At 51.2% G+C, this 16,767-nt stretch overlaps 1 protein-coding gene across 4 annotated transcripts in view; it reads left to right on the plus strand.

The window, feature by feature from the left end:
• Window positions 1–16,767, plus strand: part of ABTB3 (ankyrin repeat and BTB domain containing 3) — a 316,171-nt gene that overhangs the window by 51,851 nt on the left and 247,553 nt on the right. The window contains exon 2 of one of the 4 annotated variants that reach the window (XM_047868097.1): window positions 2,234–2,299. The exons of the other annotated variants lie outside the window; for them this stretch is intronic. The gene's annotated coding sequence lies outside the window, so the exon portion shown is untranslated. The remainder of the gene's footprint in view (window positions 1–2,233; window positions 2,300–16,767) is intronic. 4 annotated transcript variants of the gene reach the window in all.

A 16,767-nucleotide genomic window follows, 5' to 3' on the forward strand; every position in this document is an offset into this window, starting at 1 on the left:
CAACATGGTAGCAGTTTGGCCCCATGAACCTGTGCCACCCCTTGCTTAGGTATTTACCCTGGGGGATGATACCGTATATGTTGCTCTTCACATCACCAGAGGGTGTCTCTACACTGTGCACAGGCATCTCGCTTGGCACCCGTACTAACAGCCCTAACAATACCAAGCATCAGAGATTCAGTTATCATTGTATACTCTTGCTCCTAAAATGAATGAAAGCCAACCAGTAATTATACAATAAAAGCTGACAGCACATTAAACCCATTTCCTGCCCAAAACCAGAACAAAGCGGGGACAATTTGTCTCATGTAAATTTTGCAGTACAGGAAACCGTCTCCCCTGAGCCAAAATGCAACTCAACTTGGCGTCTTCTTCCCCTTAGTTCCAGCAAATGTGTGGCGCCGAGAGGTTGCATACGAGGGCATGACTTGTGTCCTCAAGGTGTGTACCACCTCAAAGAGTGTCCACACGGCTAACTCAGTTGTCTGAGTAACTCTCTGACCTTGTCTCTGACCACTCAATCCATGCTCCCTGTATTCCAGCCACACAGACCTACCACTACACCTAAGGATGAGCCCGTGCCCTGCCCAGGGCCTTCTCTCATCACATCAGGCAGCCACTGGTTCACCCCCTCACTTCCCTGTGGTCTCTTCTCAAATGTCACCTTCTGTCCCCGGTGACTCCATCACTCTTTTCTCCTGTCCTGCTTATTTTTCTCCTTAGGACTTAGCACCAACAGACGTCTATCCATGTCCTTGGTATTTGTTCACTGTCCACTGTTCTGGAATGTGAGCTCCAGGGACATTGTCCATTTGCTGCATTGGTGGGTCCTCAGTCTTGGAGCAGGGTTTCTCGATCTCAGCACTACCGACAGTTTGGACCAGATAATTCTCCATCGTGGGGGGCTGTCCTGTGTATTGTAAGCTGGTGAGAGGCATCTGTGGCCTCTCCTCACTTAGATGTCAGCACCACTGCCCCACCCCCACACACATTGCTAAATGTCCTCTGGGGAAGGAACAGAATCACCTCTGGTTGAGAACCACTGGCCTAGAAATGTTTAGCATGGAGTAAACACAGGTGTTAGCATTTATTCACACTCCCACCATGTGCCAGTCACTGGGCAAGGTTTGCATCTGTGTGCGGGTGGAACAGTTCTCACCTTGTGGGCTGGTTGTAAGGTTTAGTGATAATAGCCATAAAGCCTCTAAAGCAGTTCCAGACGCTTCGTACTGGCTGCTTAATAAATGGCAGTCATGATTATGCAGAGGCTCTGACCTGACCCCCATTTGCCCTCTTAGTGTTGTCACCCACACCCCCACACCCCCACACCCAAGCCCTTCCCTTTCGTAGATAAAGAGCTGAAGGTGAGACAGCAGGAGGAATTGCCCGAGGTCAAGTGAGGGTGGCATCAGCCTTGGGATCCCTACAGTCCTCGAGAAAGGGGAGATCTGATACAGCCCCCAGCCCAGTGCCTTATTTATGCTCAGGAAGAATTGAGTGCACAACCCAGCAAATAAAAGTCAGACAAGGATAAATGCTGGAGTGGAGTCCATGCAGAGAACTCAGGACGTGCCGCAGGGAGGCGTTCATTCTGGCAGAGAGGATGTTAGCGGAATTACCGGGAGTCTCCCGGGCAGAGGCCCGGTGAGCTCGAGGTCGGGTCTCCATGCATGAGTCCCCGCGGCGGCAAGGGGACTGTCTCACTTAGCCCCCACGTCCGCTGCAGGAGCGGGCAGAGCAGGGGGCTGCCGTCAGCTGTGCCCCTCCTCAGCCGGCCTCCCCAGAACGCCCCCCCCCCTTCTGCTTCATCAGAGGGATTCTTTCTTCTCCCCCCTGTGCTCCTTTTCCAGATCGGAGGCTTTGAGGCTCGCTTCGTCCTTTGCCTTTTCTGCTTCCCACCCCGTGCCGCCCCTGCCTGACTTCCTGGCAGACACAGCCCCAGCTTCAGAAGTGCCCTAGATGTCTAACCTACATTTCCTTCCCCTGCTGCTCACGCTGGCCAGGCCCCTCCTGGAGCTGCAGAGATTTCTACCCTGCCCTACAGGGCGGGTGGGCTCTGAGACCTTGCTGGTATCCTCTCTGCCTCCTCAACCTCCCAGACTGGGACCCTCCCCGCACCAAACCCAAGATCCCGCTTTCACATCTCTGCGCTTTGGCGGGCCAGGGGCACTTTTCTCCAGCCACCGTTCTCCTTGGCCTTTTCCAAAGGAGCTGCGTTCTTTGTCCCCAACAGATGCAGCCCCTCCCGAGCCTGCCAGGACAGGATTCTTGGCCTCCCTGCCCGCTGGTGATGCTTCAGGTACATAGAGCGAGACCCAGGACGGCTTTTGCTTCCCGGGCCTTGGAGGAGTTTAAGACTCAAGCTGGTGGCCTCTTAGTTTATGGCCCTGAATCTTCCCATGTTTTTCTGTGGCCACCACCCAGATGAAGGCTTTAGGAGTAGTTTCCCTTCATGGTGAATGATCTGATTATTCCACACTCCCTGGTATCCAGACTCCTCGGAGAATGGCACTGATCTTCTCTCCTGGGCCCCAAGTAAGTGCTTTGGGATGGAGGACAGGTTCCTCTGGGGAGAGGTTAAGCCTTTTTGGCCTCCCCTGGTGTTTGGAACAGAAGAGGCTTCTAAGAGGACACAGAGAAACTGTTTAGCAACTGACACCTTGCTTGCCATGACCGAGGAACCTCCCGAAATGTTTCTATACACAACCTGTGTTAGGGTAGAGCTGAGAAACAGAAAGCTCACTGTGGTGGACTGAGGCAAGCTGTTTCCTCCTCTGTGCCCGGTGTGTAATAAAGGCCTCAGCTGCCTTCCATTGAGTGATTACCGGATGCCAGGCACGGGTGTTGTAGTCACGCCTATAGGAGCTGATGTGTGAGATACTATCAGTGGACCCATTTTACAGATGAGGGGCTTAGAGGGGTAAGGGACAGGTGCTCCACAGGAGCTCAGGCCAACATCTCAACCCCGGCCTTGTGTTTTCCTGCTCTGTTTTTTGTTTTTGTGTTTTTAGGTTATAAAAACTTTCTCTTTTTCTTTTCCCCGCTCTTCAATGGGGAAAAAGAGTCAAGGACTATTACCTGGACTGTCTCAGACACCAGGAGGAGCTGTGGGGACCCCCTCAGGCCTGAAGATGCTCCATGTTGATGGTACAGCCCTTGGCTCCTGTCCTTTTTGGAAATGGCCTCACTTCAAGAGAGCACCTGGGGTGAAGTCATGCGCCCTTCCTAGGCAGCCCATACTCGGTGACCAATTGACGTAGGGATATAAAAGCCAGTCCCCACTCACCAATTTAGGACAGTTCTGAAGAGTCACCCTAGTTTCACCCTCTGCTCTGTCCTGCCTCTCACCTTCCCCTCACCCAGGGGTCAAGCCCAAGAGCACTCCTCTGCGTGTACATATAGTGTGTGTGTATGTGTATACATATGATATCATATAGATGATATATAGGAAATAGATATCCTCTATGTAGGTAAATCTGCATGCTCATATCCGTCCCCTCTTCTGCTTCTCAGGGAACCCAGCCTGCCACATACCCTCCCCCCTACATCCCGTTGGAAATGTCTTGGGCTTCGGAGGGCCAGCATGTGTTGGTTGAAGGTCTGGAACTGTTTTCTGGCAGTGATGACCAGAGGAAGGGGACTGGCCAGCATCAGGCTCCGTATGGTTCTCGCTGTGGTTCTGAGTTGTGATGTTCCACTGCTGAGATAAGTCTTTGCTGAGCCACTGTAAGCCCACACTGTGGCATTAGGCAAAGGCCTGCTGGGGACTGGATGGTCTGGAAAGGGAAAGACAGAATAGGATCGCCCTTTTCAGATTTCACCATAGCCCACACAGGCAAGGGAAAGACCTTGTTTTGGTTAGGTGCTGGGATATTGGCCAAGCCTAATACATAATCTGTGTTCTGCCTGTTCACTGTTTATGTCTGGTTGCTTTAATTGCAGCCCTGCCCTGGACTTCTTTCAATACCCTCCTAGTTTCCAGAAGGACCATGAAATGTAGTAGATGGTCAAGAAGTGTGGAAGAAGATAAATGAATCATCGGGGGGAGGGGCAGGAAGCAGGAGAAGGGAGGAAGTAGGGAGTATAATCTCATTAGAGACTTCAGGAGACTCAGCCACCTGTAGCTTTCTCAGCCATCAGTGGGGTGCCCACCCTGTGCAAAGCCGATGCCAGGGGCTGGAATATCAGATGATTCAGCCTTGTCCCTGCCCAGAAAATGCTGTGACTCAGCCTTGGGCACATCACTTAACCACTTTCTCTGGCTTGGCTGTACTCAGACGTGGTCTGTTAACGTTGCTCTACTAGGAGATTCGGGTGATGTGATGGTCACTCCTTACATCTTACCTGCTCATGCCTTGGACCCCCACCTCCCTTACTTTACACATCAGTCAGCCTGGCTGTGCTACCACCAGAGCGTTTCCCATACACCAAGCCTTGTGCTCAAAGCAGTTTATATACACCATTTTATTTAATCCTTGCAACAGTTCTATAAGGCAGGTACTATTATTAACTGCATTTTATAGACGGAGGCTCTGGGACGATCATTTGTCCAAGGTCTCGTAGAAGTAAATGGTGGAGCCAGGACTGTCTACCCACACAGCCCGTTCTCCTGGTGGCTCTCCACCTGGGGGTGCCCACCTTCCCATCATTTTGGCTTCTACTTTGGCACCTTGACATGCCCCATAGCGGGGCCCTCATTCCCCATGAGCTTCCTGGTTCTGCCTCCACATACTGGTCCTTCTTCCCTCTGTCTTCTTTCTCGTCCTCATCCTGACTGTTAATGCCCAAATCTACAACTGCACTGGCTCCTTCTGCCTTTGGGAACGAGAATGGATCTTCGGTCACTTGTGAAAATGCCCCGTGACGGGGCTTTGGCTGCACACCCTGCCCTGTGGACAGGCATCCGGGTCCTCGGGAGGGTGTAAAATGGTAGTCACTAGGGTGCGGCATCCACTGATGTGAGGGTCACTCCTGCTTTACTGCACAGAGTAACAGAAGGTGCCAGAAAGAATTTAAGATGAGGGGTGCTTGGGTGGCTCAGTCGGTTGAGCGTCTGACTCCTGTCGTCAGCTCAGGTCATGATCTCAGGGCCATGGGATGGAGCCCCACGTTGGGCTCTGTGCTAAGTGTGGAGCCTGCTTAGGATTCTCTCTCTCCCTCTTTCTCTGCCCCTCCCCCACTTATGTGTGTGTGTGCATGTGCACTTTCTCTCCCTCTCTCAACATAAATAAACTTTTTGGGGCACCTGAGAGGCTCAGTCGGTTAAGCATATGTCTTCTGCTCAGGTCATGATCTCATGGTTAGTGAGTTCGAGCCCCATATCCGTCTCTGTGCTGACAGCTCGGAGCCTGGAGCCTTCCTCAGATTCTGTGTCTCCCTCCCTCTCTCTCTTCCCCCCCCCCCACCCCTCCCCCGCTGCTTGCACTCTGTCTCTCTCTCGAAAGTAAATAAACATTTAAAAAAAGCCCTTAAAAATAAAGGAATCTGGGGGCGCCTGGGTGGCGCAGTCGGTTGAGCGTCCGACTTCAGCCAGGTCACGATCTCGCGGTCTGTGAGTTCGAGCCCCGCGTCAGGCTCTGGGCTGATGGCTCGGAGCCTGGAGCCTGTTTCCGATTCTGTGTCTCCCTCTCTCTCTGCCCCTCCCCTGTTCATGCTCTGTCTCTCTCTGTCCCAAAATAAATAAAAAACGTTGAAAAAAAAATTAAAAAATAAATAAATAAATAAATAAATAAATAAATAAATAAATAAAGGAATCTGTAAAAATAAATAAGCTTTTTTTTTTTTTTTTTTAAGTTGATTTCTGTTCCCAGTGGCAGGCAGTGTGGGGTGGTGGTTAATGAAGTACCTGAGCTGTCAAAGTTGACATTCTGGATTTACCACCTACCTGCTGAGTGACCTTGGGTAAGTTAATGAATCTCTCAGAGCCTCCAATTCCCTTTCTATACAATGGGAATAACACCAGTGGCTTCCCCTATAGGTTGTTGGTTCGGAGAAGGTATGAGACATTGCATTTAAAGCGCGGGTTTCTCTAGCTGGTGCAGAGTAAGGGCTCTGTTAACAGTCTTTGTTCCAGCATTGTTTCAGTGTTGGCAGACAAGCCATGAATTGAGTTCCCCACACTTGTCTCCCTGCATCCCTTCCTCTCTCACTCCCTTTCTTCCTTCCTCAGTGTCGGGCACACCGCCTTGTGCCTGGGCAGCGGGAGACAGAGATTGACAAAGAAGGGCCCAACTTTGAGGAGTTCATAGAACTTTCCAGAAGAATGAGGATCATGGATCAGGCTGCCAGGAAGCTTTGGCTTGAGGCTGGGCTCCACTCCTAGCCTGCGACTCGGGGACAAGTTGATTTCTCTGAGCCCCAGGTTCCCTCACCAAGCAGCAGGCTCACTCCCATCCGCACAAACGCCTGGTTGCGCTGTGTGTGTGGCTGCTGTGTCCAGAGGGGAAGCGTCCTCTCGCCATCCAGGTGCCTGTGGCCACAGAACCCTCAGGCCCCTTGCCAGATCTTGCAGGATGCTGAGAGTCCTGTGTGACCCTAACGGACCTGCTCTAACTCCCGGTGTGCAGAACAACAGAATGGGTTCTCGGCACTGGCACGAGTGCTCCGGAGTGAGCACTAGTAAACGGACCTGGGATTTATGAATGGGTGTCACTGGCCTGCTGTTCTGTGTTTTATCACCAAAGATTATGGAAGATTGGGAGCTCTTATTTCAGCGAATGCTTTATGGTTTTCATTACTCTCTTGAATCTCTGCATAATTGGCTCGGGTAGGAGATGGAGTGCGTTTGTTTCCTTGTTTGCATTCTTTTTCCTTCTGTGTAAACCAGTGAAAATCACCAAAAGGCCAGCAAAGGAAAGCCCTGCCCACACCAGAGGTTGGCTGCACGTTACACTTCCACAGAGTTGGCTCCCTTCTTTTTTTTTTTTTTTTTAAAGTTAATTTATTTATTTTGAGAGAGAGAGAGAGAGCAAGCGTGAGTGGGGGAGGGGCAGAGAGAGAGGGGGGATCCCAAGCAGACTCCATGCTGTCAGCTCAGAACCCAACACAGGGCTGGATCCCATGAACCGTGAGATCATGACCTGAGCAGAAATCAAGAGTCAGACGCCTAACCAACTGAGTCACCCAGGCGCCCCTGGGCCCCCTTCTCATTCAGGAAGCAGTGGCATGGCTTAGGCTGAGTGAATTGCAGCCTGAGTCTCTGTGCCAGTGTAGACTCACACCCTCTGTTTACAGATGGGGAAACTGAGACCAAGAATTAGGAAATGATCTGTCTGGGGCTGACTTAGCTAACACCTACTGAACACCATCCCCCGAGTCATTTGACAAATTATTTTTGGGTACCTGCTGTGTGTGATTAGCTAGGATCAGAGTAGCCTTGTTTCTTTGTTTGCACTTTTCCTCTTTAACACTAAGAGGAGCTGACATTCTGGCACAATGGTCTCTAAATCAGAGCGCATGCATGAGTGTGTAAGGTGATGCACCAGGGGGCAAGAAGAACATTCTAGAACATCCCTTCCTAGTAATTGTTTGCTCATCTTTTTGGTATTTCTACATTTTGTATCTATCTTATAAATAACTACATGATAAAGGAGTGCAGCAGTGATTAGGTATAGTCTATAATTAAATGTAACTGTATATCCATATACTGGGAAGGTGTGTGATTAAAATACATTTGGACACTGTTGGTTTCGTGGATGCACAGCCATCCCTGACCACTCTGGCTAGGCTAGCCCTACCTCATTATCTTACCCCATTCCTCTGCCTCTTGTCGCCTTGAGTCTCCCTGACGTTACATTGTATTTCTGTTTGTTTCTTGTCTGCCTCCCCCACTAGAAAGCTCTGCATGGTTGGAGACTGATTTGCCTGCTGTGGCCTCTCTCCAGCACCTATAAGGCTGGCCGTACAGTGGGCTTGCAGTAAACATTTGCTGAAACAAATGAATGGGTGTGGACAGGTGTCACTGCAGGTGGGTGAATACACATGCGCATCACGGTGGGCTACATACAAGGTTAGGGCAAGTGCATGATGCTAAAGGGACAGAGAGGGAGTGTCTGACCCAAGACTTAGGAGAGGCTTCTTAGGCAGGAGCTGCCTGAGCTGGACCCTGATGGGTAAGAAAGGAGTTGGTCAAGAAAGAGGAGAGCCCCAGGTGGAGAACAGCAAGGCAAAGACAGGAGAGGGCAGGGTCTTCCAGAAGGGTCTGGAGGGCTGGAACTTGGTCTGTGCATCAGAGAGTGGTGCAAGAAAGGAGATTAGATTGGTCACCCGAGTCTTGCTCATTGTTTTCAGGAATTGAGGCTATATCCCGAGGGCAGGGAGGACAGGTTGGTCTTCAGTGTGGTGTGTGGAGTGAGGACCTAGCAGTCCGGGCTGCCTGGATTTGCCTCCTGGCTCTGTCATTTCCGAATAGTGTTTAACCCCTTCTGCCTCAGCTCCCTCATCTGTAAAATGGGGATGGTAATGGGAGCAGCCTCAGCGGGGTGTTGCGAGGACTAAATGAGCTAATTTATGTAAATCACAGAGATTGTTCCTGGCGTGGGATAACTGCTCAGCAAGTGTTACTTATTATAATTCATTCAACAAATATTAATTGAGCATCATGCTGTTCTCCAGGCTGGGGATACAGTCGTGACCAAATCATACATAAACCACACTGGCATGGAGCTTGCATTCTAATCAGGGAGAAAAATGATAAATGAATAAATAAGTTAACAAGAACAAATCATACGGTGAGAAGGCTAGGAAGAGAATTAGAGTAGGGATATGTAGAGGTGCCTGGGAAGGTGGGCATCCGGGAAGGGCCTCCTGGAGGAGGTCACTTACCTGTGGTGAGATTGGGAGTATGCAAGGGCCCCAAAGAATCCATGTGTTTGGGTGTAGCAGGGAAAGAGGAGGAAGGGGATGATTCGGGAGAGGTAGGTCAGGACCCGGTCTTGCCAAGGTCAGGGGTTTGGGTGGAAAGGCACTTAAGGGTTTAGGCAGTGATGGGATTTGGCTCCTTTTGAAAAGATCCCATGGGCACGGTCTGAACTCATGGCAGAATAGGAGGGAAAGGTGAGATGGAGAAAGAGTTGGGCTTATCTCTTTCCTTGTTCTTCAGTTCCTTCACCCACCCCCACCCCCACCCCCCGGCCCCGGGGTGGCACCTTCGCCTGCCATTGCTACCAGTGCCCTCATGTTGTCTCCCCAGCCCATGTCGTGCTCCGATGCTTAGTCAGGCAAAGTTCCAAATGACTGCTGTAGATTACTTGGTGGCCCTTGGTTTGGGGGCGAGACCAGCTAGCAAGCATATGTCACATTTGGGGTGCAGACCCACTCCTGAAGTCGGGGTACGTGGGCCTTGCCCATTCTCCCGGCACGCTTATCGAGTCTAGGACTATCACCATCACTGAGATGCCTTCCACCAACAGCTCGGACTTTTGCATTTGTCCCTCGTGCCTTGTTGACTCCGGGGTTTTGGGAGGCAGCTTGGTGTGGGTATTTTTTTTTTAATTTTATTTACTTATTTTGAAAGAGAGAGAGTGCAAGTGGGGAAGAGGCAGAGAAAGAGAGGGAGAGAGAGAGAATCCCAAGCAGCCTCCCCACCAGCGCAGAGCCCGACGCGGGGCTCGAACTCACAAACCGCGAGATCATGACCTGAGCCAAAGGCGGACGCTTAAGTGACTGAGCCACGCAGGCGCCCCGACTTGGTCTAGGGACTAAGCAGGCGGGCTCCAGGGGCAGGCTGCACGGGGTGCCATCCTGCTGCTTCTGCTCCTTTTCTGTTTTCTACATTCTAGTGTCCTCCTCTGTAAAATGAGGATAATAATAGTAATTACCTCACAGAGTTACAAGTGAGTTAATATTTATAAAGCACTTGAAATACGGCCCAGCGCAGAATAAAGGATCAATAAGTATTCACTGTTACTATCAGTATTATTTTCCTGCCCGTTCAAGGGGAGAGGCGCCTGTTCGCTGCCCGCCTCTCCGAGACGGCTGTAGTATTAACAGGAATAATGATCGTCGACTGTTTGGAGCTTTGCAGAACAAAAGCACTGCATAAATACACATGATTATTATTGTCATCTTATGCTTTGCTGGGTGGGCCTATTGTGTGCTTGGTTGATTTATGGAAATGGTGTGTCCCTGGTTGATCTGAATTAGTGGCAAGCAAGTTTCAGACAGTTTAGATAACAGTGTCTTCCATCTGCTCAGGGTCCCTCATTCTGAAAGCTTCTAGAAGGCTAGGCAAGGTGGGAGAAAGGGAGCCCCCATCCAAGTGCAGACAGGCATGCCCCCATTTGCCCGTCCACCCAGCGATCCACATCGGGGCCAGGCTCTGCTGGGCTTGCTGGGCCGCAGACCTGCACACTGTGGTCCCCACAAGAGAGAGAGGATGAGTGCGCACCTTGTGAGATCAGCAGCGGCTGAGGGCTGATGGGGTCAGGGGCTCGTGCAGAGCGCAGGGTCGTGTTCTGAAGACTTCTGTGTATTGACGTCTGTGGTACTCCACATCCTGGGAGACATTCCATTTTGGGAATGGAAATCCTGTCCAGAAAAGAAGCCTTGCTTGGGGCCCTGTAGCTAGGGAGAGTGGAGCTGGGATTTGAACTCCGGCAGCCCAGCTCGAGAGCCAGCAACATCCTTAACCAGCACATGGCCATTTCTAGCCAGGAACAAGAACGCTCTCCAAGTCTCAGTGAAACAGGTTGACTGGAAGCCAAGGACACTGACCCAAAATTGGGATCCCGGTTGGGTTTCCTTGGCTTCCAAGGTGCATCTTGGGAGGCATCTTGGGTTGGGCTTCCTGAAAAAGCAACTCTGAGATTTGCATGCGGGAAGATTATTGGAGGGAACTCCTGGGATCAGCTCTGAGAAGCAGCAGCAGACGGAGGGAGTGGCTGAATTGCAACAGAGGCCTCAGCCAGTGACACGGGGTGGGGAGTGGGGGTGGCTCTGAGTCTGGAATGTCCCTTCAGACCTGTCTTCAATTCAGGCAAGGGGGCCAGGCCTTTGTAGCTCCACATGGACCCGCCATTAGACACAGCTGTCCCTGGGGGAGGGTGGTGTGCGACTTGGGGCAAGACCCTCCCTTAGGCTGGCTGAGCAGTTCCTAGGAAGGGACTCAGCTTCTGGGGGCAGAGTATCTTGAACCAGAGAGCCGTGGGAGGAAGCCCCACAGTCTCCACTACACAAGGCATTGCTGACTGTGACCAATTTTATGGGTTTTTTTTAACCACTGTGGAGTCATTATGGAATCACTGTGGAATCAGGAGTCATAACCAGGAACCTAGGTGAGAGCTAGGACCTTGTTTCTCAGCCCCCACGTGGCGTCACCTGTCAGGCTGCTTCTCCTTCTGTGTATCTGTGATTGCCGTCCTGGTTTCAGCACCCCTTCCTGGACTGCATTTAGCCTCCGGAGCTCACGTGCTGGGCGATGGGAATGAGCCTGGCCTTTCAGGGAGGTGACAGAAGTTAGCAGGATGAAGAATAAAGCTCCCAGCCCAGGCTCTGGCGCATTTAGAGACACCCCACTAGTTCCTTTTCCCTTCCTTGAAGGAGGTCATTCGTTCTTTTCATCGTTACTCACCCCCCGCCCCCGCTACTTACTGAGTGAGTGCCAGCTTCTGAGATAGAGCAGCGAGAAGGTGGGCACGGACAGACTCCGTCCTCACGGGGTGTGCCGTCTCCTGGACAGACAGACAGACAGCAGACATGTTGCCACGTGGGATAATTTCCGGTGGTGACGAGCGCTGTGATGAAGACACAGCAAGGTGTTGAGAGAGCCACTGGGGGGCTTCCCAGTGGCACGAGCCAGTGACTGCCACATGTTCACGTCCCTTCTTAGAGCATGACAAATACCAGCTGTGTGAACTGACAGTCTGGCTCAAATGCCCTGGTCAGGGCTGAGGAGCCTGTCTTTCCTCCCTGCTGGCTGGGGCGGGGTTCCACATGGCTCCTCCGGAGGTGTGCTGGCCTCTGCCTGGCAGGGTTGACCTGTTCCTTGAAAAACCACCCCCGTAGTGCTTGACCCAATACCGTAGAGGTGAGGATCAGATCGACTCTGCCACCATGACAGCTCGAGGGGCCTGATGGCTGACCACCTCCCCCAAGTCCAAGTTCATTGCCCCAACTTGGGCAATCACGTGGTGCCATTTCCTTGCAGGCCTGCAAGTCCTTGTGAGAACAGCCCTGCCCCCCACCCTCCTGCCGTCTCCACCCACATGCCCAGCCCAGCCTGAGCTAGACCCGTGGCAGGGGCTGGGAAGGGGACCCTGGGGGCTTTGAAGATTCCATCGAGTTTCACAAAGCCAGGGTTTAAGCTTTGTGACCAGAGCTCGGCCCAGTCCTGGTTCTGCCTTGTGGTTCTCTGGGTCTTAGTCCTTTTTCTATAAAGTGGGGATTAGGTGAATATATTCTTGTTTGCCTCTCCGGGTTCTCTCCTGCCTTAGGGCCTTTGTACAGACTCTTCCGTCTGCTGGAATGTTCTTCTTCACCCCTTTCCCTTTAACCTAATGGACTCCATTTCTCTTTGAGATCTTAGTCAGTCATCACACCTGCCGAACCAGGTCAGTTCCCCATTATCCACTCTCATCAGCCTATGTAGGGCTATATTCCATCCCTTTGTCACCGGTCAGTTGACATTTGTGGGAGTCTCGCACCAGTGACATCCTTATATGGCCGTAATGAGGGCAGGCATCTTGTCAGCTTGTCTGTGGCTATATCCCCAACATGCAGCACAGTGCTTGGTGTTTCACAGATGCTCAGTAAATTTTTGTTGCTGAACGACTATTCAAATGAGATGGTGCAAGTAAAGACCTTTATAAACGTAAAGCGCTAAATAAAAGGGACGTGTTTGAGGATCAGCGGGATGGTAGCATTCACCCGGGGGAAGCATCTCAGCTTCTTCAGAGATTTGGGTTAACTCTTCTAGAACCCAAAAGAGCATTTTCCCGGCTCTATCTTGAGTCACACTGTGCCCAGGGAGCCAACAATCCTGACTGATCATTACTTGGCCTTTGTTGTAGCACAGGCGAGAGCAGGTGTTCCTGAGCCCCTGGCAGACTGACTTGCTCAGCCTCTCCCTGAAGTTGCCACACACAGCTTTCTAATTGTGTCATGTCACAGTGATATCCTTGGTGTGTCACAGCAGCCTGGGCCTCCCCAGGTGGGTGGCTGAGAAGTCACAGGAAGTGGGAAGTGTGTGTGTGTGTGTGTGTGTGTGTGTGTGTGTGTGTGTATGAGAGAGAGAGCGAGAAAGAGAGAGAATGCAGAAGGGGGTGGTGTGGATAAGACAGGCAGCTGTATTCCAAGCCCACTTTAAACATTCACAAGCCTACTGTTGCAGACAGGTCCCTCCTGCTTCTCTTTGGCAGTAGGCAGGCTCTGTCCCTTGGTCAGTCTGTCCCCATGTCAGTATTTGTCAAACAACTACTGTGTGCCCAATGTCAGGCTAGGTGCTGAGGACTCAGTGGTGACACTGTAGGCAGGGTCCTTGCCAGCTTGCAAAGCAAGCTGTCCAGTGGGGAGACACGTGAAATGAACCAGCAGATGTAGTAATGACATGGCAACATGTGTTCTAGGTGCTGCAAAGATGGGGGACAAGATAGGTGTCTCACTTTAAAGTCCATTTATTTATTTGTTCAACAGTATCTTGAAGGACCTAGAAGCATCTGTGCCAGGCAGGGTGCTAGGTTAATGAGCGCGTTTCCTCGCTGGAACCTTCCTAGACCACCAGGCAGAAGTGACTTTCCTCTGAATGACCCACAACACCTGCCCCTCCCATCTGGGATTTGGGGGCTCTTGGCTTATTCCAATTGGTTTCAGTTTAGCGCCGATGCAATCACATATCAAGAATATTCAGTATATCAGGCCTTGGCTAAGTTATGGGCAGATGAAGACGAAAAAGATGCCTGCCTGCCCTGTAGCATCTCACTCGTACAGGAGCTTTGTTGCTTTTTTTTTTTTTGTCCCCTGTGATTTAGGGCCTTGTTTCACCAAATAGTTTGAGATTCCCCCTTCCTTCTCTTTCTCCTCCTATTCCTCCTTCCCCTCCTCTCCTGTGCTCCCCCTCCTGCCTGAGCCCTGGTTCAGCCTCCTTGCAGTCCTGGGCTGGGGACCGCGTGAGTGTCATCTGCATAGCACCAAAGTATCTCCTCTGTTGGGGCGTTCCTTATGCCCTAGCCTCCATACCTGGGCCCACCGAGGCTCTGGTGACAGCTGTAGAGTGCTAGTCAGTGCTCAGAAACAGAGGGTGCTCATGACCATGTTGGTGACAACGGGGAGGGTTATTAGGACCCATGCTTTTCCTTCCTTTTGTGGATACATTAATTTAACAAGGATCAGATGAGTTTGCTCAGATTTTGTGTTCCTTGGAGGAAGAGCATTTAGAGTTTGTTTTTCCATATTGGAATGAATCAACATTGAACATCAGAGTTCAATTTTTTAAATTTCCTTTTTCAAAGGAGCAACGTGAGAGGCAGGGAACTGGCCTGTGGTAATTGGGACTATACCTGTGCCCCTGGGGGATCCCAAGCCAGCTTTGTAGAATGCTTGGGGTTGGAAACGGAGCCAGAGGCTAATGCGATTCACCTTGACACATTTGCAACAATATTTGGGGGGAAAAATTAATTAAACAGAACTCTGTGAGGAAGCTGTATCACTCAGACTGTTCCAGTCTCTCCCCCGCAGTAGCTCAAAATGCTTAATTCTCATGTATTAGGCATTTCGTATCTTTCATCTCATTTAAGCTCACAACAACCCCTATAATCCCATTTCACAGATAAGAAAACAGGTATCAGCAGGAATATACCCAAGGATCACGTGGCTTATAATTGACAGAACCCAGATTCACGGCGAGGCCATTTGACATCCGAGGCCACGCACTGCCCCACAGTAACATCCTGCCCTCAACAAGAACTCCTTTACATTGCACTCTGACACTGGCGTGGTTACTCAAACTCCTGGGTTGGGTCTCCTCCCATACTCCGGCTCAGAGTGAATATATCAGTTATTAATTGCTATGTAACCAAGCACCCGAAGCATAGTGACTTAAAACAACAACCGTCTTATATCCTGGAATTCTGGGTAATGATGGAGCTCAGCTCAGTGGTTCTTGTCTCCAGTGATGTCAGCTGGGACTGGAGACAGCTCAGGCTCTCTTGGACTGGCACGTTGAGGATGGCTCACTGCCATGGCTGATGTCCTCATGGGAGAGGGTTGCCAAGTCTGAGGTCAGGCAGGACAGCGAGGCTCCTGGGAGCATGTGTCTGTCCTCCTCCCCTGGTAGAAGGCTGCTTCCTTTTCACATGGCCTTTCCTATATATCTCTCCACGTGGTTTCCCCACGTGGTCTTTCCAACATGGTAGCTGGCCTTCTTACGTGGAGGTTCGGGGACCCCAAAAGCTCAGAAGCAGAAGCTGCCAAGCCAAAGTCCTGTCCAGACGCAACATGGGCAGAGACTAACCAAAGGCATGGCCCCAGGGGGATCAGAGCAGTCAGCGCCTCCTCTGGAGACCAGCCACCGCAGTGAAGCAGGTTCGTGCCGATATGGTTGGTTCTTCTGAGGATGGAGAGAGAGTCCACGGCTGGCAACCTCAGGTAGTGCTTCTTGGAGGGAGTGGGGCTTACAGTGGACCTTGAAAAGTGACTGGGATCTAGAAAAAAGTCTGAGTTCTGGGGCGGTAGTAGTTGAATTTGTATAATATATACCAATGTGCTACGCAGGGCACTTACAGTTTTAATTTAACTCATTTAACCCTCAAACAACTCAAAGATCTGGGTGCCATCATTATTGCCACTTTACAGATGAGGAGATTGGGGCACAGAGAACTGAAGTAACTTGGTCAAGTTTACACAGCTCCTAAAGTCGCAGAGCTGGATTCAAACCCAGGCAGTCTGGCACCTGAGTGACTTTACCACCCTTCAGAAGGAGGGCTGATTTTGAGGAGCTCTTCATGGGGTGGGGGTAGGGGGATATCAGGCAAAAAAGTTTGGCCAAAACCTTGGGTGCTTGTGGGGGAGGAATGAACAACATTCCTAGTTAGCTAGTTAACATTCCACATTAACTAGTGCTTAAGTGGTGCCCGATTAGTTCCTAATTAGAGCCCGTCTCCTCTACGAGACTGTATGCCCCATGAGGGCAGGAATCCTGTTCTTTCGATGAACCGGGCCCAGCGTCAAGTGCACAGTAGGCACTGAATTGAAGTGAAAAGTGGAGGTCATGTTCATAGAGAAAAGGCACAGCCTTTTTTATGGGCTCAGAAAGACTTTCTCTGACTCAGGAAAGTTCTACCTCCCTGTGGAAGCTCCTGACAGACTCACGGTGGACAGATCGCTAAAAGGCCAGAGGAAGTAGGCAGATGGGGAACCAGGAGGCGTTTGGGCTCCTTCAGGGTGCAGTCTTCAGAGCAAGAACCGTTGGGGAGGTGACAGGGGAAGCAGGTGTGCTGGACGTGCCCATCCCGGGCCTCGGCAGTGCCTCTGCGGCAGCCGTCGAAGAAGCTGGTGATTGGCATGGGGGGGGGGGGGGAGGGGGAATACTCAGGAAATGCTTCCCTGAGGGGTGCTGGGCAGGGGGATCAGGCAGTGACAGGAGCTCCTGCTCTGCAAAATGCAATCATCAGCTCCCATCTTAAAAATAAATCTTTTGTGGTGTTCTAATGAGGTCACAGGAACAACACTGCTTTCTAGTAAGAAGAGGGAGCAGGGCTGAGGAGGCAATCTCTGGGTCTCATTTCACATCTCGGCAGAGGTGCGTAGGGTGCAGGGGCTGCCAGGGAGAGCCAG

This window comes from Prionailurus viverrinus, chromosome B4, assembly GCF_022837055.1.
Source record: "Prionailurus viverrinus isolate Anna chromosome B4, UM_Priviv_1.0, whole genome shotgun sequence".
Taxonomy (NCBI): Eukaryota; Metazoa; Chordata; class Mammalia; order Carnivora; family Felidae; genus Prionailurus; species Prionailurus viverrinus.